This window comes from Phyllobates terribilis, unplaced genomic scaffold (genome assembly GCF_046119375.1).
Source record: "Phyllobates terribilis strain yellow unplaced genomic scaffold, ASM4611937v1 Scaffold_2__4_contigs__length_985480577, whole genome shotgun sequence".
In the NCBI taxonomy this organism is placed as follows: Eukaryota; Metazoa; Chordata; class Amphibia; order Anura; family Dendrobatidae; genus Phyllobates; species Phyllobates terribilis.
This window is the reverse complement of record NW_027362762.1, coordinates 140484307-140509488: the sequence shown is the minus strand read 5'-3', so window position 1 is coordinate 140509488 and position 25182 is coordinate 140484307.

The window sequence follows — 25182 nt, the reverse complement described above, 5'->3', positions numbered from 1 at the left end:
GGATCGCAGCAGAAAGCCTGGCTGTGACGGCATCCAGATGAGCCGACAATGAACTCAGCTCACCTTATGCACTTCACTGACAGCGTGGGAGAATTCTCCTGCGCATGCGGTGAGAATTAAAAAAAATTGACGTGGAGCTTCGCACTATATTTGTGTCCAGCCAGGTACAGCAGGCAGGAACGGGCTGTCCCCAACCACCAGCTGCCTATTTGTACCTGGTTGGACACAACAATATAGGGACGCCTTTTTTTCTTAATTATTTCATGAATTTCATGAAATAATTAAAAAAAAAAATACGTGGGGCTTCGCCCTATTTTTGTGTCCAGCCAGGTACAACTAGGCAGCTGGGGGCTGGAATCTGCAGCGCAGGGAGACCCAAGCTTTCTGGGCCGCCCCTGCTGCAAATTGCAGTCCGCAGCCACCCCAGAAAATGGCGCGTTCATAGAAGCGCCATCTTCTGGCGCTGTACCCAACTCATCCAGGGCCCTGGTGCGGTGGCTCACTGGGTAATAAAGGGGTTAGGGCCAGCTTGGTATTATCAGCTGGCCCTAAGCCCGAAATTCATGGGGTCACGCCAATATTAGACATGACCGCCATGAATTTCTAGTAAAGTATTAAAAAAAAACAGAACACCCAGAATAAAGTCCAGCTAAAGCCAACGATCTCCTGCAATAAAAGAAAAATAATAAAGCAACATCATCCTTACCCTTCAATGGTTCCCAGGACAGCTCCAGCTCTGCTACATCGAGATGACAGGCTGGATCGCAGCAGAAAGCTGCCATCCAGCTTGCCATGCTGCAGACACTGAGAAGCGCAAGCATGCTTGCGCTCCTCAGTGTCAGACTGTGACGGCATCCAGATGAGCCGAGTCTCTCACGCTCACCGCATGCGCAGGAGAATTCTCCCATGCTGTCAGTGATGTGCATGAGGTGAGCTGAGTTCATTGTCGGCTCATCTGGATGCCGTCACAGCCTGACACTGAGGAGCGCAATCATGCCTGTCCTTCTCAGTGTCTGCCTGCGGCATGACAGGCTGGATGGCAGCTTTCTGCTGCTATTAAAATAGGGGGGACTCCACGTCATTTTTTTTGGGGTCCCCCATTTTAATAGCTAGAAAAGGCTAGGTATTCAGCTGGGGGCTGATATTAGTAGCCTGGGAAGCTCCGTGGGTATTACCCCCTTCCCAGACTTCAAACATCTGCCCCAGCCGTCTGATTAACCTCCGCTAGAGACTAAAATTAGGGGGAACCCCAAGCCAATTTTTTTTTTAATAAATCCTTTATTTTAACACTAAATGACAAGTACAGTAACCAACACTGTCACTATACTTATTATATATGTGACTGACATGTTTCTATCTATCTAATCTATGTGTGATGCTCTATCTTTCTGTTCTAAATTGTCGGGTACCGATGCTGAATTGCCGGCTGGCTTTTTTAAAGAGACGGTGCATGAAAACACTATTATTTTTTTAAATAAATCCTTTACACTAAATGACAAGTACAGTAACCAACACTGTCACTGTACTTCTTATATATGTGACTGACATGTTTCTATCTATCTAATCTATGTGTGAAGCTCTATTCTTTCTGTTCTAAATTGTCGGGTACCGGTATATGCCGCCGATGAATTGCCGGCTTTTCATGTTTCACTGTGAGCACTGTTTCCATCGATTTGGGCAACCACTGTAATGCCACAATGACCATGGCTGTGGCATTAACGTCTTAAAAAAATATTAATTCCTGCTATTCCATTTAATTGTAATGTAAGGGAGATAATGTAATGTCAGCGCTTGAGCAGGAGAATTCTCCCACGCTGGGATGGCATTCTGATGACAGGCTGGATCGCAGCTGAGCGCTGCCATCCAGCTTGTCATCCTTCAGAGACACTGCAGAGTGCAGGCATTATGTGAACTTCCAATTCCGGTATTCGATATTGTAAAAGTATCGGAACTCAGTATCCGAACTCCGATACAGCGAAAATCGGTCGATACCCGATATTTCAGTATCGGAATGCTCAACACTCAACATGGGTTTACAAGGGACCATTCCTGTCAAACTAATCTGATCAGTTTTTATGAGGAGGCAAGTTCTGGACTGGACCAAGGAAATGCAGTGGGTTTTGTGTATATGGACTTTTCAAAAGCTTTTGATACAGTTCCACACAAAAGGTTGATACATAAATATGTATGAGGGTTAAGAATTGGCTCAGTGATAGGAAACAAAGGGTGGTTATTAATGGAAAGACTGGGTCTCAGTTAACAGTGGGGTACCACAGGGGTCAGTATTGGGCCCCTGTCATTTTAACATATTTATTAATGACCTTGTAGGGTGCATACAGAGTAATATTTCAATATTTGCAGATGACACTAAACTCTGCAGGGTAATCAGTACAGAGGAGGACAATTTTATATTACAGGAGGATCTTTGTAAACTAGAAGCTTGGGCTGATAAATGGCAAATGAGCTTTAATGGGAATAAATGTAAAATGATGCACTTGGGCAGAGGAAATAAAATGTATAATTATATGCTTAATTGTAAAACACTGGGCAAAACTGTAACTGAAAAAGACCTGGGTGTATTGGTAGACGACAAGCTCACGTTTAGTGGCCAGTGTCAGGCAGCTGCTGCAAAGGCAAATAAAATAATGGGATGCATTAAAAGAGGCATAGATGCTCATGAGGAGAACATAATTTTACCTCTATACAAGTCATTAGTGCGACCACACTTAGAATACTGTGTACAGTTCTGGTCTCCGGTGTATAAGAAAGACATAGCTGAACTAGAGAGGGTGCAGAGAAGAGCGAGCAAGGTTATTAGAGGACTGGGGGGTCTGCAATACTAAGACAGGTTATTACACTTGGGGTTATTTACTGTGGAAAAAAGAAGGCTTAGGGGTGATCTTATTACTATGTACAAGTATATGAGGGGACAGTACAAAGACCTGTCTACTGATCTTTTTACTCTGAGGCCAGAGACGGGGACAAGGGGGCATCTTCTACGTCTGGGGGAGCAGTGAGACTATGGAACTCTGCCGCAGGATGTTGTAATGAGTGATTCACTACTAAAATTTAAGAAGGGCATGGATGCCTTTCTTGAAAAGTATAATATTACAGGTTATAAGAGATTGTATATCGTATATACTTAATTCCTTGATAGGGCGTTGATCCAGGGAACTAGTCTGATTGTCGTATGGAGTCGGGAAAGAATTTTTTTCCCCAATGTGGAGCTTAGTGTTGCCACATGGGTTTTTTTGCCTTCCTCTGGATCAACATGTTAGGCTATGGGTTGAAATAGATGGACTTAGTCTTCCTTCAACCTTAAAAACTATGTTACTATGTTAATATGTTACTATGGTTGACACAGGAAGTCACCATCCCAAGGGCCTCCAATCACAAATAGTAGTTTGGCTGGAGTAGGAATACTGTCCTGGTTTGTCCACTGCACAATGTGCATAGGGTTTGTAAAAATTAGCCCTATGGGCTGAGTCATGGTTGATGAAGGAAGGAAACGGGTTTTTATGGGAAGGGGGTGACGTTAACAGCAGTAGCATGAATCTGCATTTTTGGTGAATTTAGGTTGGATTGCTGTCTGTGAGTAAGTCTGTCTGCATTTTCCGTGGAGAGGTGTGTGCGCCTATCAGTGATCATAGCCCCAGCGGAATTGAAAACACGTCCAGACATCACACTAGCAGCCGGGTAGGCCAGCACCTCCAAGGCATATAAGGAGAGGTCGGGCATAATGTTCAGCTTAGACACCCAATAATTAAAGGAAGCTGAAGCTTCAGAAAGGACACATGTATGGTCACTTAAATACTCCTTGACCATGTTCTGCAACTTATCCCTCCTTGGCATTGCTGCAGGCACAGATAGCCCTTGCTGTGGTGCTGGTTTGAATTGAAAATTGCCCAATTTGTGCACATTTTCCCCCCACCTCTGTTGGAGCTGGTGTTTGTGTCTCTCCCCATTATCCCTTGGTGTTGAAAAGAGCCAGTACCGCTGCCACCAGCATTGTCTGAGGGTGATGTTTTCAACAACTGATCTACAACAGCCCTCTTGAACGATTCCATTGTAAAACTCTTTAGTGACTCCAAAAGGAGAGAAGGAAATTTCTCATTGTACTGTGGATCCAGAAAGGTGGCCAGCCAGTATAGGTTGTTGGATAAAATGTGTATCACGTGAGGGTCTTGCCACAGACACTTACACATGAACTATGCCATGTGGGCCGAGCTGTGAAAAGGCAAATGTTCTGTGTCCCCAACAGTAGAAAAAGTACCCATCCTCTCCTCACGCTGACTAGCCTCCTCCTCCTCCTCCACCTCCTCTCCAGCCCATCCAGCCTGGACAGACATGAAGCTTGGGTTGGGAGTCCCCTCTGTAGCATTACAAGTCAGCTTGGTAACACAGAAAAACAAGTCCTCTCCCTCCTCATCCTCCTCATCTTCCTCCTCATCACCCATTGTTGCCTCAGAATATTGCCTGGGCTGGGTAGTAACACCCATTGGGAAATCTGGCTGCATACCAACATGCTGGGCACTCAAAGCTTCATCTTTGAGATTATGCAGTGATTGCTTCAAGAGACACAGCAGCGGGATGGTTACTCTGATAATAGCCTGATCACCGCTCACAAGGTTGGTGCAGTACTCAAAGTTCTCAAGAACCTCACAAATGTCAGCGATCCACACCCACTCGACAGTTGTTGTGTGGTGGCTGTCTCTCAGTGTGACGGGCATGCTGAAGCTGGTAGTCAGCTACTGCCTTCTGCTGTTCACTAATCCTTGCCAACATACGATAGGTGGAGTTCCACTGCGTGGACAGGTCGCAAATGAGTCGGTGACTTGGCAAATTCAAGCGCTTTTGTAGCGCTGTAAGCAGCAAAAGCAGTATAGGAATGGCGGAAATGGGCGCTAATATGGCGCACCTTCTCAAGTAGGTACTGCAAGTCACGGTAAGTTTTCAGAAACTTGCCGACCTTTAAAGCCGCCACCAGGTTACGTCATTAACGCAGACGACCAGACCGGGTTGGAGGTGCAGCAGGGAAAGCCACTGATCGGTCTGTTGTTTTAAAGCTTGCCACAGCTCTGCTGCAGTGTGTGCTTTCTGACCTAAACAGATCAGCTTCAGCAGAGGGTGTTGCCGCTTTGCTGATGTGCTGCTGCTCAGGTCCCAGCTTGGCAGTGGTGGGAAGGGTAATTCAGCAGAGGATGAGGAGCAGGAGGAGGGGAGAGAGGAAGTGGAATATGAAGAGGCAGAAACCCTGACAGAAGTTGGGCCCGCTATTCTTGGCGTGGGTAGGATGTGTGATGTTCCATTTTGCGCCTTTGTCCCACCCTCCACCAGGTTCACCCAGGGTGCGTGACAGAAATGTATCGTCCCTGTCCACAACAACTTGTCCAGGTGTCTGTTGTTAGGTGGACCTTCCTGGTTACCGCATTGGTGAGAGCACAGTTCAGATTGTTTAATACGTGCTTGTGAGATCACGGAAAGACTGTGTTCCCACAAGCCTTAAAGACAACATCTCCACAGCTAGCAATTTGGCAATCTGCGAGTTTAGTATTTGTTACTGTGGATGTGTGGCTGGGTATTTACGCTTTCTTTCCAAGCTCTCAGGCATGGACAATTGGACGCTTTACTGGGACAAGGAAGTGGATGTGGTTGATGTTTGTTGTGTGTGAGAAACCGCAGCTTGTGGGCAGAAGGTATGAGCGCCTGCTTCCTGAACAGCAGATTCTGAAAGACATAGCCCAGGCGACATGGCATTGGTTTGACTAGCAGACGCAGATTTGTTACCCTGGTGTTCCACCCAGCTACTGGGGTGCTTGGCTGCCATGTGATTTTGCATACTGGTGGTGCTTAACTTGCCTTTGCCCTGGCCTCTGTTCAACTTGGTATGGCAGATGCTACAGACTACAATGTTTTTCTCTGAAGAACTTTCAGAAAAAAATTCCACACAGCAGCTGAACGCCCCCTTGCCCTGACTTAGCGCACAGCGGGGGTGCTCTTGGGAACAGTTGACCCAGTTCTCACTCTGGGCAAATCACGACCCCTTGGTGCCTGTGTTGGTGCTATATATTCATCTTCCTCTGTGTTGCTGTCATGGCTATGCGTGCCAAAGGTCCAGGTCAGATCAATGGACTCATAATCAACCACCTTGTCTTCCATCTCATCCTCCTTCCCAGTTGACATTGTAGGCTGACCTGATGGCAACTGTGTCTCATGATCATCAGCCTCCACCTCTGAAGACAGTAAATGACGTTCCGCCAAGTGGCTTTCTTTTGGCTGTAGGTCCTCAAATACTTGAGCATCAACGCATGCCACCTCCTCTTGTCCCTCTTCAATGCTGCATGATGATAGGCCAGAGCCAACCAAATGATACGTACCAGACGGATCCTCACAGTGGCCAAGCTTGGGGTCATATGTCTCCTGTGACTGATAATGGCTGGAGGAAGGAGAACCAGCTTCAGGATTGGATGGGCCAGCCTTCTGTGTATCCACAGTAGACTGTGTGGTCGTGGAAGATTTGTTGCTGCGTAGAAGCCTTGTCTGCTATCCAAGACACAATCTGCTCTCGCTCTTCTGGCTTCCACACACGTTTACGTTCCAGACCAGGAAATTTTTCCAGGAACATAGTGGATGCATCAAGCGTCTTCTGACCTGACACAGAATGAGTGCCTTCTCGCGCACCACTGAAAACACCACATCCACGTCCCTTAACAACAGGCTTTTTTGGCATTTTGGGTTTTGTTGACAGATTTTCAGATGTTGATGGCACAAGCCAAGCTAGCTGTCACAGCCAAAATTGTGGGTAAAATGGGCTGATGCGTGCTTTGTAGCAGACAGTAGGAAATGTTTGGACTACTGCTTTGCGTAGGGCACTCACTGATTTTTTAAGTGGACTAATATGGACAAAAGGCAGGCTGACACCTCAAAATAGTGGTTAAAATGGTCTGGTGCATGCTTTGTAGCAGGCAGTAGGAAATATTTGGACTACTGCTTTGTGTAGGGCACTCAATGATATTTTTAAGTGGACTAATATGGACAGAAGGCAGGCTGACACCCCAAAATAGTGGTTAAAATGGCCTGGTGCATGCTTTGTAGCAGGCAGTAGGAAATGTTTGGACTACTGCTTTGTGTAGGGCACTCAATGATTTTTTATGTGGACAAATATGGACAGAAGGCAGGCTGACACCCCAAAATAGTGGTTAAAATGGCCTGGTGCATGCTTTGTAGCAGGCAGTAGGAAATGTTTGGACTACTGCTTTGTGTAGGCACTCAAAGATTTTTTTAAATGGACTAATATGGAGAGAAGGCAGGCTGACACCCCAAAATAGTGGTTAAAATGGCCTAGTGCATGCTTCGTAGCAGGCAGTAGGAAATGTTTGGACTACTGCTTTGTGTAGGGCACTCAATGATTTTTTAAGTGGACTAATATGCACAGAAGGTAGGCAGACACCCCAAAATAGTGGTTAAAATGGCCTGGTGTGTGCTTTGTAGCAGGCAGTAGGAAATGTTTGGACCACTGCTTTGTGTAGGGCACTTAATGACTTTTTAAGTGGACTGTGATGGACAGAAGGCAGGCTGACACCCCAAAATAGTGGTTAAAATGGCCTAGTGCATGCTTTGTAGCAGGCAGTAGGAAATGTTTGGACTACTGCTTTGTGTAGGGCACGCAATGATTTTTTAAGTGGACTAATATGGACAGAAGGCAGGCTGACACCCCAAAATAGTGGTTAAAATGGCCTGATGCATGCTTTGTAGCAGGCAGTAAGAAATGTTTGGACTACTGCTTTGTGTAGGGCACTCAATGATTTTTTAAGTGGACTAATATGGACAGAAGGCAGGCTGACACCCCAAAATAGTGGTTAAAATGGCCTGGTGCGTGCTTTGTAGCAGGCAGTAGGAAATGTTTGGACTACTGCTTTGTGTAGGGCACTCAATGATTTTTTAAGTGGACTAGTCTGGACAGAAGGCAGGCTGACAACCCAAAATAGTGGTTAAAATGGCCTGATGCATGCTTTGTAGCAGGCAGTAGGAAATGTTTGGACTACTGCTTTGTGTAGGGCATGCAATGATTTTTTAAGTGGACTAATATGGACAGAAGGCAGGCTGACACCCCAAAATAGTGGTTAAAATGGCCTAGTGCGTGCTTTGTAGCAGGCAGTAGGAAATGTTTGGACTACTGCTTTGTGTAGGGCATGCAATGGTTTTTTAAGTGGACTAAAATGGACAGAAGGCAGGCTGACACCCCAAAATAGTGGTTAAAATGGCCTGATGCATGCTGTGTAGCAGGCAGTAGGAAATGTTTGGACTACTGCTTTCTGTAGGGCACTCAATGATTTTTTATGTGGACAAATATGGACAGAAGGCAGGCTGACACCTCAAAATAGTGGTTAAAATGGCCTGGTGCATGCTTTGTAGCAGGCAGTAAGAAATGTTTGGACTACTGCTTTGTGTGGGGCACTCAATGATTTTTTAAGTGAACTAATATGGACAGAAGGCAGGCTGACACCCCAAAATAGTGGTTAAAATTAGAGATGAGCGTTGTTCTACTCGAACTGTTCGCCAATCTCAAATTCGAGCTGTTTTGGGCGGTGTTCGAGCCGTTCGGCGAACACGAACGATTTGAGAAAAATTCGGCTGTTCGAGGTTATGTTCGATAACTGTTCGTGCACCAAAATCATAACTGGATTTTTTCTCAGTAATGATGAAAATTAATGTTAATACGCAGTTTGAGTGTACAGCGGGGTGGGGGGAGGGGCAGGGGATGGATCTCTGCAGGAATAATGAAGATCTCCATTTTTTTTTCTCTTTCCCGCATTTGCAGTGGGGAGGTGCAGTCTGTCAGCCTATCAGCAGTGCACACACGGAGCGAACTGCTGTTTTTCACACAAGCAAGGGCATGTGTCATTGGCAGTGTATGTCACATGTCCTTGCCCTATAAGACCAAGCCATTTTCCCCGTCGCCACCATTTTCTCACTGCTGCAGCTGCGTGTTAGACGGCACCGCTGTTGCTGTGTGCGCTATACCTTGTTAATTTCAAGCCAATTTTCGCACAAATCTACAGATAGCTTGGGAGTAGGGAATAGTTGTGATTGCAGTCCTTTTAAGGACTAGGTTACAGCATTTCCTACGACTTTTATCAGGCAGGTCTGTGCTCTTAAATAGATAGATTGTGGGAGTAAAGACTAATTGTAATTGCAGTCCTTTTCAGGACTAGGTTACATCAGTTCCTATCAGTTTTTGCCAGGCAGGTCTGTGCCAGTGCTGTGCAAGTTTTTTTCACAGCATTTGGCTGAATCTAGCAAAGCTAATCCTTTTTGGCCTATTGCAGAGTGTGTTAGTCAGTGGAGTAGCCTATCTGTGTTGCAAGATATACCACCTGTGTACAGAATACCAATTTTTTTACTGCACCTAGTGAAGTAAAATTTTTTGGGCATAGCATCATTCTATTAGTCCATCTATACTGACCTCCATCAGGTTGCAAATTGAATATAATTTTTTTCTGCATCTAGCTCTGAAAAAATATTTGGGCTTCTAGCAGTGTGTGGGACTTGTTCTATTAGTCCATCTATACTGACCTCCATCAGGTTGCAAACTGAATAAAAAAAATTTCTGCATCTAGCTCTGAAAAAATATTTGGCCTTCTAGCAGTGTGTGGGACTTTCTCTATTAGTCCATCTATACTGACCTCCATCAGGTTGCAAATTAAAAATAATTTTTATCTGCATCTAGATCTGAAAAAATATTTGGCCTTCTAGCAGTGTGTGGGACTTACTCTATTAGTCCATCTATACTGACCTCCATCAGGTTGCAAATTAAAAATAATTTTTATCTGCATCTACCTCTGAAAAAATATTTGGGCTTCTAGCTGTGTGTGGGACTTGTTCTATTAGTCCATCTATACTGACCTCCATCAGGTTGCAAACTGAATATAATTTTTTTCTGCATCTAGCTCTGAAAAAATATTTGGCCTTCTAGCAGTGTGTGGGACTTTCTCTATTAGTCCATCTATACTGACCTCCATCAGGTTGCAAACTGAATATATTTTTTTTCTGTATCTACCTCTGAAAAAATATTGGGCTTCTAGCTGTGTGTGGGACTTGTTCTATTAATCCATCTATACAGACCTCCATCAGGTTGCAAACTGAATATATTTTTTTTCTGCATCTACCGCTGAAAAAATATTGGGCTTCTAGCTGTGTGTGGGACTTGTTCTATTAATCCATCTATACAGACCTCCATCAGGTTGCAAACTGAATATAATTTTTTTCTGCATCTAGCTCTGAAAAAATAGTTGGCCTTCTAGCAGTGTGTGGGACTTTCTCTATTAGTCCATCTATACTGACCTCCATCAGGTTGCAAATTAAAAATAATTTTTATCTGCATCTACCTCTGAAAAAATATTTGGGCTTCTAGCTGTGTGTGGGACTTGTTCTATTAGTCCATCTATACTGACCTCCATCAGGTTGCAAACTGAATATAATTTTTTTCTGCATCTAGCTCTGAAAAAATATTTGGCCTTCTAGTAGTGTGTGGGACTTTCTCTATTAGTCCATCTATACTGACCTCCATCAGGTTGCAAATTAAAAATAATTTTTATCTGCATCTAGCTCTGAAAAAATATTTGGCCTTCTAGCAGTGTGTGGGACTTTCTCTATTAGTCCATCTATACTGACCTCCATCAGGTTGCAAATTAAAAATAATTTTTATGTGCATCTACCTCTGAAAAAATATTTGGGCTTCTAGCTGTGTGTGGGACTTGTTCTATTAGTCCATCTATACTGACCTCCATCAGGTTGCAAACTGAATATCATTTTTTTCTGCATCTAGCTCTGAAAAAATATTTGGCCTTCTAGCAGTGTGTGGGACTTTCTCTATTAGTCCATCTATACTGACCTCCATCAGGTTGCAAATTAAAAATAATTTTTATCTGCATCTAGCTCTGAAAATATATTTGGCCTTCTAACAGTGTGTGGGACTTTCTCTATTAGTCCATCTATACTGACCTCCATCAGATTGCAAATTAAAAATAATTTTTATCTGCATCTAGCTCTGAAAAAATATTTGGCCTTCTAGCAGTGTGTGGGACTTTCTCTATTAGTCCATCTATACTGACCTCCATCAGGTTGCAAATTAAAAATAATTTTTATCTGCATCTACCTCTGAAAAAATATTTGGGCTTCTAGCTGTGTGTAGGACTTGTTCTATTAGTCCATCTATACTGACCTCCATCAGGTTGCAAACTGAATATAATTTTTTTCTGCATCTAGCTCTGAAAAAATATTTGGCCTTCTAGCAGTGTGTGGGACTTTCTCTATTAGTCCATCTATACTGACCTCCATCAGGTTGCAAATTAAAAATATTTTTTTTTCTGCATCTACCTCTGAAAAAATATTGGGCTTCTAGCTGTGTGTGGGACTTGTTCTATTAATCCATCTATACAGACCTCCATCAGGTTGCAAACTGAATATAATTTTTTTCTGCATCTACCTCTGAAAAAATATTTGGGCTTCTAGCTGTGTGTGGGACTTGTTCTATTAGTCCATCTATACTGACCTCCATCAGGTTGCAAACTGAATATAATTTTTTTCTGCATCTAGCTCTGAAAAAATATTTGGCCTTCTAGCAGTGTGTGGGACTTGTTCTATTAGTCCACCTATACTGACCTCCATCAGGTTGCAAATTCAAAATAATTTTTTGTCTGCATCTAGCTCTGAAAAAATATTTGGCCTTCTAGCAGTGTGTGGGACTTTCTCTATTAGTCCATCTATACTGACCTCCATCAGGTTGCAAACTGAATATATTTTTTTTCTGCATCTACCTCTGAAAAAATATTTGGGCTTCTAGCTGTGTGTGGGACTTGTTCTATTAGTCCATCTATACTGACCTCCATCAGGTTGCAAATCGAATATAATTTTTTTCTCCATCTAACCCAGCCAATAGTTTTGGCCTAATACCACAGTTTGGCCACTCAGCTCTGCTCGGTTCCCATCCATTGTTTTTTGGTGCAAACAACTCCAGAGTTGTGAATTAGTTAACCACCAAAATGAGTGGAAAAAGGCCTGCTGCTGGTGGAAAGGGGAATAGGCGTGTTGGGAAGGGGAAAAAAGGTTGTGTCCGTGGGGTAGGTGTTAAAGCAACAGTAACATCTGCAGAAGAAAGACCATCTTCCAGCCAAACTAAAATGTCTACTTCTTTTAGCGGACAATGTGATAAGATCCCTTTCTTACGGCCACGCCAATCGCTACAAATTCCAGATGAGGCACAAAAACAGCAGGTGCTTCAACGGATATCAAGTGCTCCTTTAAGTGGGCTCTCCTCCACATCAACTTCAACATCACAAATACTCCAGTCCTCAAAGGTGTCACCCCAATCGCACTTGCTTCCTCACAGCTCCCAAATCTCCAGCTGCCCGTCTGAGTATGAGGTAGAACAGATGGTTGAGTCTGCAGAGCTGTTTACTAATACTATAGCCTGGGAATCAGAGGTCAACTCCAGCACTTCTGTGAATCCAGACGAGGAAATGATCTGCACTGATGCCCAGAATCTTTATGAGTCGGATCCAGGACCAGACGCAGAAGGTTCTGACCATAATGTAGACCCTCATTCCCAAACTGTAACTCCTGTTGGTGGAGACAATGAGGAAGACGATGATGAGACTCAAATACCTGATTGGAGCGACAACTTTAGTTTTTTGTCAGGGCAGGAACAGGTTGGCTCTGAGGACGACGGGTGTGATAACGCACAGGGTGATGATGATGAGGTTGGAGATCCCACTTACTGTCAACCCACAGTCAGCCAAGAGATGAGGTCAGCAGAGGAGGTGGAGGAAGATGCTAGTGACGACGAGGTCAGGTTGCGCCTTCCTGGACAGAGATGTAGTACTGGAAGCACGTCAACAACTGCATCCTCAAACACAACTCTGCCTCTCACCACAAGTCGTGGTGGCTCTTCAGGTCGCATGGGTGCTAAGCCTTGCATAGCCTGGGCATTTTTTCAGATCGATAAAGATGACCCAACTCGTGTTATCTGTAACATTTGTCAGCAAAAGCTAAGTAGAGGCCAAAAAATACATAGTTTGAGTACTTCATGCATGAACTGGCACATGGACATGAAGCATAAGTTGCAGTGGGAAGCTCAGTGTGCTACAATGCGGCCTAGCCGGCCGGGCCAACCACCGTCTGCCATATCTTGTGCATCCGCGGCCTCTTCATCCTCTGTGACTGGGGGGACAGCAGTCACACCTGTTTTGGGGCGCAGACCTGCCACCTCTTTACCCGCAACAGCCAGCGTGATTGGCAGGTCATCATTTTCTTTGGAGGTGGTAACACCAGCTGGTGTTGAGCGCTGTCTGACATCGATAGCACCACCTTTGGATCAAGGCAACCTAACATGTCCGCCTGCATCTTCCTCACAGACCGGCAGTTTTCCGGGGACACCCTTATCAACCCCGTCTAAGCACAATAGCCAGCCCTCGGTCCCTCAGATGTGGACAAGTAAAAGACCATTTCCTCCTAGCCATGAGAAAGCTAAGAGGTTGAATTTCACCATCTGCAAGCTCTTGGCTACAGAAATGCTGCCTTTCCGCCTGGTGGACACAGAGGATTTTCGAGACCTTATGTCCGTCGCAGTGCCCCAGTACCAGATGTCCAGTCGGCACTACTTCTCAAAGAAAGGTGTGCCTGCGCTCCACCAGCATGTCGCACACAACATCACCGCTTCTTTGAGAAACTCTGTGTGTGACAGGGTGCATTTCACCACAGACACTTGGACGAGTAGGCATGGACAGGGGCGTTACATGTCGCTGACTGGGCACTGGGTAACTATGGTGACAGCAGGACAAGGGGCTGCTGTCCAAGTCTTGCCGTCCCCACGAGTTGTGCGTCAATCCTCTTTATGTCAAAGTTCCTCCACTGCTTCTGCCTCCTCAACCTCCTCTCGGTCTTCCACCTGCACCCAAAGCCTGTCTGGTCATGCCACAAGCTTTCTAACTGCGCAGAAGGGATCCTGCACACCTCCTTACTATGCTGGCAGTAGGGCTCAACGTCATCAGGCGGTTTTTACTTTGAAATGTCTGGGAAATGTGAGTCACACAGCTGAGGAGTTGTGGTCAGCTCTGGAGAACCAATTTCATGAATGGTTGTCTCCACTGGACCTGAAACCAGGGAAGGCCGTGTGCGACAGTGCTGCAAACCTGGGTGCGGCCCTTCGCCGGGGCAATGTCACACACGTGCCTTGTATGGCTCACGTGTTGAACCTGGTTGTCCAGCAATTTTTAGCCCACTATCCCAGACTAGATGGCCTTCTGCAGAGGGCACGGTCGCTGTGTGCTCACTTCCGCCGTTCGCATCCCGCAGCTCAGCGACTTACATCTCTACAGAAGTCGTTGGGCCTGCCACTTCACCGGCTAAAATGCGATGTGCCTACCCGGTGGAATTCAGCTCTGCACATGTTGCAGCGACTGTGGCAGCACCGACAAGCCCTGGTGCAATACGTTCTGACGTATAGCCTGGGCCAACGAGATCCAGAGGTGGGGCAAATCACGCTGGAGGAGTGGTCTCAGATCAGGGACCTATGCACCCTTCTGCACAGTTTTGAAATGGCGACGAAGATGTTTAGTGCTGACGATGCCATTATCAGCATGACTATTCCGGTGATTTACATGCTGGAGCACATGTTAAACAGAATTCGGAGTCAGGTGGTGGCACAAGAGGAGGTGGAGGAAGTAGAGGAGGAGGAGTTGTATGCGGAAGGGCTAACATCTGCAAGGTCCAGACGGTCGGCAGCACCAAGGCGGCAGGCATGTGAGGGTGGGGGAGATGGTTTTACCAGGGCGCATGGTAGCAGCCAAACTAGTGAGGAAGGTGCAGGAGCCCAGGAAGAAGTGGAGGACGAACTGATGGAAGACTCATCGGATGAGGGAGACCTTGATCACATTTCTGTTGTGCGAGGTTGGGGGGAGAGGACAGAGGAAGGAAGCATGATTGTTACCTCGCCACCAACACAACAGGGACTTGGTGCTCCTGGATGCGCAACACACATGAGTGCCTTCTTGCTGCACTACCTGCAACATGACCCTCGAATTGTGAGAATTAGAAATAATCCTGACTACTGGGTTGCCACACTGTTAGATCCCCGGTACAAAAGTAAATTTGCCGAAATTATTCCTGCCATAGAAAGGGATGCACGCATGCAGGAGTATCAGCAGAGACTGTTGCAGAATCTTACATGTGCTTTTCCACAAAACACCAGTGGTGCACGTAGTGAATCTCACAGTTCCAACTTGCCAACCGTGGGACCGTCAAGTGTTCAGCACTCAAACCGTAACAGAACCACAGTATCTGCTGGTAACATCAATTTTGCGGAATCATTTCACCACTTTTTTAGCCCATCCTTTGCAAGGCCACAGGAGACAAGAAGTCTGACACATAGTCAACGCCTAGAGACGATGGTACAGGAGTATCTCCAAGTAAACATTGAAGCCATGACTGTGTCACTGGACCCTTGCTCTTTTTGGGCTTCCAATCTGGATAAATGGCCGGAGCTAGCCACTTACGCCTTGGAGATCTTGTCATGCCCCGCAGCCAGCGTTCTGTCTGAACGTGTGTTCAGCGCTGCTGGTGGTGTGCTGACAGATAAGCGCACGCGGCTCTCCACTGATAATGTAGACAGACTCACGTTCATAAAGATGAACAAATCATGGATCCGAAACGACTTTTCTACCCCTGTGTCATCCTGGGGAGAGTAAAAGCTTGATGATTGGTTAAAATCACCCTACCAACCGTTTTAAGCTTTCAAATTACTAATCATGTTTATCTGTATCTTGGCTGGAAAATAATTTGGGCTTTGTAGCAGTGTGCAGCACTGATTCTATTAGGCCATCTATAATAAGCTCCACCAGATTTAAAATTACTAATCATGTTTATCTGTATCTTGGCTGGAAAATAATTTGGGCTTTGTAGCAGTGTGCAGCACTGATCCTATTAGGCCATCTATACTAAGCTCCACCAGATTTAAAATTAATAATAATTTTTAGCTGCATCTAGCCCGGAAAATAATTTTGGGGCTCCGAGATGCGCAAGACACATAAGTGCCTTCTTGCTGCACTACCTGCAACATGACCCTCATATTGTCAGAATTCGAAGTAATCATGACTACTGGGTTGCCACACTCTTAGATCCCCCAAACTTTTCGATCAACCTTTTCATTTTAATAAAGACCAAAAAAATGGTCATTTTTGAAATTATAAGCATTAGCAGGTTATTAGAAACTGAAATCAAACAGTTTTCAACTCAAAACTTTATTCTAGGTGATGTTACATTTTCACATAGGACCCCTTGTTCGAAAGGATCTTCTGAACTCTCTCGTCCATTGAATTTGTCAGGTTTTGGATGGTTTCTGCTTCAATTGTTTTGCATGAGGACAGAATACCCTCCCAGAGGTGTTGCTTAGATGTGAACTGCCTCCCGCCATCATAGACACTCCTTTTGATGATGCTCCAGAGGTTCTGAATGGGGTAGAGGTCAGGGGAGCATGGGGGTCACACCATAAGTTTGTCCCCTTTTATGCCCATATCAGCCAGAGATGCAGATGTTTTATGTGCTGCATGAGATGGTGCATTATCATGCAAAAAAATGATCTTGCTGTGAAATACACGGTTCTTCTTCTTGAACCATGGCAGGAAGTGCTGTTTGAGAAAATCCACATACATTATGGAGTTCATCTTTAGCGCCTTCAGGGATCCTAAAGGGGCCGACAATCTCTCTCCCCATGATTCCAGCCTAAAACATTACTCCACCTCCTCCTTGTTGGCGCTGTAGCCGTGTTTGCGTGGGGTGTCCATCAACCAGCCATCCTCCACTCCATCCATCTGGACCATCGAGCGCTGCACGGCACTCATCCGTGAACAAAACAGTTTTGAAATCAGTCTTCATGTAATGTTTAGCCCACTGGAGCCGTTTCTGCTTGTGTGAAGTGGATAGAGGAGGTCGACAGGATGGCGTATGCACAGCTGCAAACCTCTGAAGGACCCTGCATCTTGTTGTTCGGGGGACGTTGGAGGCACCAGCAGCTTCAAAAACTTGTCTGCTGCTATGACAAGGCTTTTTTGCCGCTGCTCTTTTAACCTGACGTAATTGCCTGTAGGAAAGAGTCCTCAATTTGCCCTTATCAGCACGCACATGTGTGTACTGTGAATCAGCTACATACTTCTTGATTGCCAAGACACTTCATCCTGATCATCGCACAATGTTGATTGTAGTCATGCCTTGACCTAAACACTCCACAATTTGTTGCTTCTCAGCAGCCGACACATCCTTTTTCTTTCCCATTTTGGCAGAAAATGTAGGCTGCTTAATAATGTGAGACAGCCTTCTTAAGTAGTCTTGCCTTTCATTGGACACACCTGCCAAACTAATTAGCACAGGTGTCTGCAATTGCTTACAGTGATATAAAGAGCCCTGACACACATCACCATCAATGAGTTTAACTGACAAACAAACAAATTCTTCCCTTATCACTCCTAAACACTTTTTGCATAATAATTTGGAACACAGTGTACATGTGCTTTTCCACAAAACACCCGTGGTTCACGTAGTGAATCTTACAGTTCTAACTTGCCAACCGTGGTCTGTATGGAGTTGTTCAATAAAGGGCCCAAAATTAAGATAACATAGATGGGAGAGGTCTCTATGAATAGGAATTCCTAAGTATTTGATACCCTGTGAGGGCCAGGCAAAGGGAAAGTTGGACTGGATGGAATCCTATATGGATTTGGGGAGGGAGACATCGAGGGCCTCAGACTTCGCTGCATTGATTTTAAAATTTGACCATGTAACAAAGTGATCTATATCAGCCATAACAGCATGGATGGATATATGTGATTGAGTGATATATACTAGGACATCATCAGCAAATAGAGAGCACTTGTACTCGGTGCCTCCCACCTCAATCCACCTAATATTGGGGTTATGGCGAATTGATGAGAGCAGGTGCTCCGTCACTAGGATGTATAAGAGAGGGGACAGAGGACATCCCTGCCTTGTCCCATTGGTGATTGTGAAAGGTGATGAAAATGTTCTGATGCACCCCCTGGGCCTTGGGACACCCGGAGCCGGACCCTTTTTGGTGGATGCTGGTGGTTGTAGTCTTCGTGGCGGCGACCCGGTTCCGTGGCTCAGGGTGGTCAAACCAGTGGCGGAACTATTTATGTGGTTTTGATGTTTAAATGTCCGACTACGCCACCCGTGGATTGCGGTCAGAGTGAACCGCCGCTGCAGGGCAGACCGCTGAGGCTGGTGTTGTGGGTGCAGCAGAGCATAGCATAACTCCCCACGGGAGGAGTATAGCCTCAGGGCAGTGTATGCGGAGGATGGGGGTGATGGTGCAGGGCAGCAGCAGTAACGACACGGAGTCAGGGATGCAGTCCAGGGCCTTTACTCACAATTCTTATTATCCAGACCACGTCTGCAGGTAACGGCTGCCCACGTCGTACTGTGCTCACCAGGTGAGGGGCTCAGACAACTCCCAGATAACTTTGGAGCACTTCACAGGACCCCCTTTGTGTGTCCTTTGTCTGGCCTTTCTTACCAACCCTTCTGTCCGGCTGCCTCGGGCCTCCTCTTGGTAAACTTGGCGCCAGTTTCCCTGACCCTATGTGGTGCCTTCCTAGCGGGTGTAGCGAGGGGCTGCGCCACATAAAATGTCAGAGCCTCCGGTTTCTAGCTGAGGGTCGTTTCCTGCCTCCACTAGTTTCGGGGACCGGTCTCCCCCTTTGGCCTGACCCCTCCACACAGGTGGATTCGGGCGTGCGGTGGCGACTCGCCCGTCCGCACCCCTGGGATCCATTCATTCCTCGTTCCTGGAGCCTTCTCCGCTCCTCTTCCTTCCTTCTCCCTCTTCCAGGCCTGGGCCTCTGTTACTAGGCCCGCCTCCGGAGCAGAGCTCATGCAGAGCCCCTGCTCCCTGTCACTTCTGCTCAGACTTCTCTGCACTGAACTAAGATGGTGCCCACCTTTTATACTCCCTTCTCAATGCACCCAGGAACTGCTTCCTCCCTGCTCCTGCACTACAGGGTTCCCCTTCCTCAGTGTTCCCTCCCCCCACTCCAGCCAGGGACCGGGACTGTCGTGCCCATCTCAGAGGCATATTGGTCGCCCTGCCCCACGGCAATGTGGTGTAATGCATGCAGGTGTCGGGTCCTGATCCACACTCCATCCTTACCTGAGAGTGAGATATCACACCTCTGGGTGAGGTGCAATACCTCTGTAGCAACCGAGCACTCAGGGTGCTACAGTTCCATTTATCTTCAGCCTAGGTGACGTATTGTGATACAGGGCCGTGATTTTGGCTATAAAAGGGTCCCCTAGACCCCTACCCCAAGCTTTTTAAGAGAATCATATATGGCGTGCCAGGAGACTCTATGGAATGCTTTCTCAACATCCAACGAGAGTATCTAATTACAAATTTTTAACTGTATCTAGCCCAGGAAATACTTTGTGCCTAGTAGCAGTGTCTGCTAGTCAGCGGATTATCCCGGCTGTTAAGCAAGCTACACCACCTGTAGTTTGGACACTTAATTTTTTCAAAGGAAATGCTTCGGGACCACGGGATACTCAGTGAAGAGCATCAGGAGGCACCCCAAGGCATAGGGGCTGGGACTGGCAGTAGGATGCCTTGCGGTGGACAGCCCAGCTCGATCCTTATAAAAGCTTTTTAACTGCAGCAGCTTTAGTGGACGCTACTGGAGCTGGAATTACGCGGCTGCTGGCATGAGACTTGCCCTCCAATAGATCCTTGTAAATGGATTTAAAGTGTATTCATTCAAATTAGAGAGACAATTTAAATTAAAAAGCTTAGAGCTGCCTCCACCACAGGGGGGCTCGCTCGACCCACCAGCGGACAGGCACCAGTATTGGGAGAGGGGGGCTGGCCGTCAAGGTTCACCGCGGCTCTGGCACAAACCCGGCGACACGGAGGTGGCACGGGCAGGAGCGGACTGAACGTGTCGGCTTCTCACTTTTTGGATTTCAGAAGGGCATGAAATGCCTATATTTGTCTCCCCCTCCTTTTACTCCTCCACCTCTTTTCTTTTCGCATGACTATATGTACTTGTCACTTTTCCATGTGTTAGTTGTGTCTTCTGAGCAGTTTGTCAGCTTTTGGACACCTTTGAAGGTGTTTTCTATGTGTTTCTATGTGTTTTTGTTTGCCTGCCATTGGTTTTAACGGTGTTCGAAGGTGTTCGACGAACAGTTCGACGAACAGTTCGGCGAACACACGGGTGTTCGACGAACCGAACCGAACTCGAACACTACAGGGGTGGCTCAACACTAGTTAAAATGGCCTAGTGCGTGCTTTGTAGCAGGCAGTAAGAAATGTTTGGACTACTGCTCTGTGTAGGGCACGGAATGATTTTTTAAGTGGACTAATATGGACAGAAGGCAGGCTGACACCCCAAAATAGTGGTTAAAATGGCCTGATGCATGCTTTGTAGCAGGCAGAAGGAAATGTTTGGACTACTGCTTTGTGTAGGGCACTCAATGATTTTTAATGTGGACAAATATGGACCGAAGGCAGGCTGACACCCCAAAATAGTGGTTAAAATGGACTGATGCATACTATGTAGCAGACAGTAGGAAATGTTTGTGATGCGCCCACTGGGCCGTGGGGGTACCCGGAGCCGGGCCTTGTGGATGCTGGGGGCTGTAGTCACCGCTGCGGTGACCCGGTCCATGACCCAGGGCAGTCAAACTAGGGTAGTCTATGTGTGTCTGTTATATATAGTCCGACTACGCCACCTGTGGAATGCAGTCAATAGGAACCGCCGCTGCGGAGCAGTCCACTGGAAGAGTGGAGCTTCAGGGCAGCGTGTATGGATGACGGTGGTGATGGTGCAAGGTGTCGCGGTGCAAGAATAATCACAGAGTCCAGATGACGCAGTCCCAGATCCTTTACTCACGGTTTAAGCAGTTCCAGTTACAGGGCCAGTGTAAGAGCCCACGGCGTCCTGTGCTCACGCCGTAAGGGGCTCAGTCGACCCTCAGGTATCTCTGGAGCATTTAGCAGGACCCCCTTCTGTGTGTCCTCTCTGGCCTCTCTCCTTGTACCTCACACCTAGCGGCACCTCTGTCCAGTGTCCTCGGGCCTTGGCGGGCGACGTGTGTTCTGTCCCCTGGCCCTATGTGGCTACTTTCCTAGTGGCTGGTGTGGACGGCCTGCTGTACTTGAAGTGCTGCAGCCTCCGGTTCCCAGTTGAGTCTTGTAGTCTCTCCTGGCTGGGGGACCCGGTTCCCCTTCTTTGGCCTGACCCCCCTACCTCCTGGCAGCGGCGGGCGTACAGGTGGCTTGCTGCACGGCCCGTACCCCTAGGGTCCCTTCTCTCCTCATCCTGGAGCCTCTCCTGCTCCCCTTTTCCTCCTTTCTCCTCCAGGCTCAGGCCTCCTGACTAGGCCCGCCTCTGGAGCAGAGCTCGTGCAGAGCCTCTGCTCCTGTCACTTCTCCTCACAACTCCAACTCCTCACTCTCCTTCCTTGAACCAAGATGGTTCCTCCCTTTTATACCTTCTACTCCAGTGCTCCCAGGATCTACGTCCTCCACCCATCCACTACTTAGTTCCCCCTCTCTAAGTGTTTCCTCCCCACTCCAGCCAGGGATCAGGGACTGTGCTCTCCCGTAGGAGCAATCTCGCCCTGTCCCCCGGAAATGTGGTGTAGTGTTAGGGTCCTGAGCCATACTCCTTCCTTACCTGAGAGTGAGATACCACACCTCTGGATGAGATGCAATACCTCTGTGGCGACCGAACCCTCAGGGGCTCCACATTTGGACTACTGCTTTGTGTAGGGCACTCAATGATTTTTTATGTGGACAAATATGGACAGAAGGCAGGCTGACACCCCAAAATAGTGGTTAAAATGGCCTGGTGCGCGCTTTGTTGCAGGCAGTAGGAAATGTTTGGACTACTGCTTTGTGTAGGGCATTCAATTATTTTTTAAATGGACTAATATGGACAGAAGGCAGGCTGACACCCCAAAATAGTGGTTAAAATGGCCTGGTGTGTGCTTTGCAGCAGGCAGTATGAAATGTTTGGACTACTGTTTTGTGTAGGGCACTCAATGATTTTTTAAATGGACTAATATGGACAGAAGGCAGGCTCTGACCCCTAAAACAGCAGGGAAAATAGACCGGTGCTAAAAAAAATTGGCAGCACAAAATGCAACTTCTGTGTGTGTTGGAAAAATATTGCTGTTTTAAGATGGACACTGGAAGAACACTACCTAATATACTTCTTACCTAATACACAATCTCTCCCTCCATTTACTCTGACTTTGTTGTGGGTCTTCAGTAGTGTTGAGCCACCCCCGTAGTGTTCGGGTTCGGTTCAGTTCGTCGAACACCGGGATGTTCGAGGAACTGTTCGTCGAACTGTTCGTCGAACACCTTAGAACACCGTCGAACACCGTTAAAACCAATGGCAGGCAAACAAAAACACATAGAAACACATAGAAAACACCTGCAAAGGTGTCCAAAAGCTGACAAACTGCTCAGAAGACACTCTCTTTAAAAAAGCCGGCCGGCAAATTCAGCAGCGGCATACACCGGTACCCGACAATTTAGACAAGAAGGAATAGAGCATCACACATAGATTAGATAGATAGAAACATGTCAGTCACACATATAAGAAGCACAGTGACAGTGTTGGTTACTGCACTTGTCATTTAGTGTAAAGGATTTATTAAAAAAAATATTAGTGTTTTCATGCACCGTCTCTTTAAAAAAGCCGGCCAGCAATTCAGCATCTGTACCCGATAATTTAGAACAGAAAGAATAGAGCTTCACACATAGATTAGATAGATAGAAACATGTCAGTCACATATATATGAAGTACAGTGACAGTGTTGCTTACTGTACTTGTCATTTAGTGTAAAGGATTTATTTAAAAAAATAATAGTGTTTTCATGCACTGTCTCTTTAAAAAAGCCGGCCGGCAATTCAGCAGCGGTACCCGACAATTTAGAACAGAAAGATAGAGCATCACACATAGATTAGATAGATAGAAACATGTCAGTCACATATATATGAAGTACAGTGATAGTGTTGGTTACTGTACTTGTCATTTAGTATTAAAATAAAGGATTTATTATTAAAAAAATTGGCGTGGGGTTCCCCTTAATTTTAGGCTCTAGCGGAGGTTAAGCAGACGGCTGGGGCAGATGTTTGAAGCCTGGGAAGGGGGTAATACCCACGGAGCTTCCCAGGCTACTAATATCAGCCCCCAGCTGAATACATAGCCTTTACTAGCTATTAAAATGGGGGACCCCCCAAAAAAAATGACGTGGGGTCCCCCCTAATTTAATAGCTAGCAAAGGCTAGGCAGACAGCTGGGGGCTGATATTAATAGCCCAGGAAGGGAGCCATGAATATTGGCCCCCTCCCAGGCTAGAAACACCAGCCGTCAGCCGCCCCAGAAATGGCGCATTCATAGGATGCGCCAATTCTGGCACTTAGCCTCGCTCTTCCACGCTGCCCTGGTGCGGTGGCAGGGGGTAATAGGGTTGGGGTTGATGTCAGCTTATAATGCCAGCTGACATCAAGCCCAGGTTAGTAATGGAGAGGCGTCTATAAGACACCCCCATTACTAACCCCATAGTCAAAGTTAAAAAAAACACAAACACCCAGAATAAAGTCCTTTAATTGAAATAAAGACACAATCCTTTATTGTTCTAAATTAAACCATACTTACCATCACGCCCATTCCAGCTGAAGCCAACGATCTCCTGCAATAAAAGAAAAATAATAAAGCAACCTCATCCTTACCTTTCCATGGTTCCCACGACAGCTTCAGCTCTGCTACATCGAGATGACAGGCTGGACCGCAGCAGAACGCTGCCATCCAGCCTGTCATCCCGCAGACACTGAGAAGCGCAGGCTTGCTTGCGCTGCTCAGCGTCTCTCTGTGACGACATCCAGATGAGCCGAGTTCATGTCCAATGAACTCGGCTCACCTCATGCACGTCACTGACAGCGTGGGAAAATTCTCACGCTGAAGCGCTGATTGCAGGAGAATTTTCCCACGCTGTCAGTGACGTGCAGGAGGTGAGCTGAGTTCATTGGACATGAGCTCACCTCATGCACATCACTGACAGCGTGGGAGAATTCTCCTGCACTCAGCACTTCAGCGTGAGAATTTTCCCACGCTGTCAGTGACGTGCATGAGGTGAGCCGAGTTCATTGGACATGACCTCGGCTCATCTGGATGCCGTCACAGCTAGACAGTGAGGAGCGCAAGCATGCCTGCGCTTCTCAGTGTCTGCGGGATGACAGACTGGATGGCAGCGTTCTGCTGCGGTCCAGCCAGTCATCTCGATGTAGCAGAGCTGAAGCTGTCGTGGGAACCATGGAAAGGTAAGGATGAGGTTGGTTTATTATTTTTCTTTTATTGCAGGAGATCGTTGGCTTCAGCTGGAATGGGTGTGATGGTAAGTATGGTTTAATTTAGAACAATAAAGAATTGTGTCTTTATTTCAATTAAAGGACTTTATTCTGGGTGTTGTGTTTTTTTTAAATACTTTACTAGAAATTCATGGCGGTCATGTCTAATACTGGCGTGACCCCATGAATTTTGGGCTTGGGGCCAGCTGATAATGCCAAGCTGGCCCTAACCCCTTTATTACCCAGTGAGCCACCGCACCAGGGCCCTGGATGAGTTGGGTACAGCGCCAGAAGATGGCGCTTCTATGAACGCGCCATTTTCCGGGGTGGCTGCGGACTGCAATTTGTAGCGGGGGGGGGCCCAGAAAGCTTGGGCCTCCCTGCGCTGCAGATTCCAGCCCCCAGCTGCCTAGTTGTACCTGGCTGGACACAAAAATAGGGCGAAGCCCCACGTACTTTTTTTTTAATTATTTCATGAAATTCATGAAATAATTAAGAAAAAAAGGCCTTCCCTATATTGTTGTGTCCGGCCAGGTACAAATAGGCAGCTGGTGGTTGGGGGCAGCCCGTTCCTGCCTGCTGTACCTGGCTGGACACAAATATAGTGCGAAGCCCCACTTCAATTTTTTTTAATTATTTCATGAAATTCATGAAATAATTAAGAAAAAAAGGGCTTCCCTATATTGTTGTGTCCGGCCAGGTACAAATAGGCAGCTGGTGGATGGGGGCAGCCCGTTCCTGCCTGCTGTACCTGG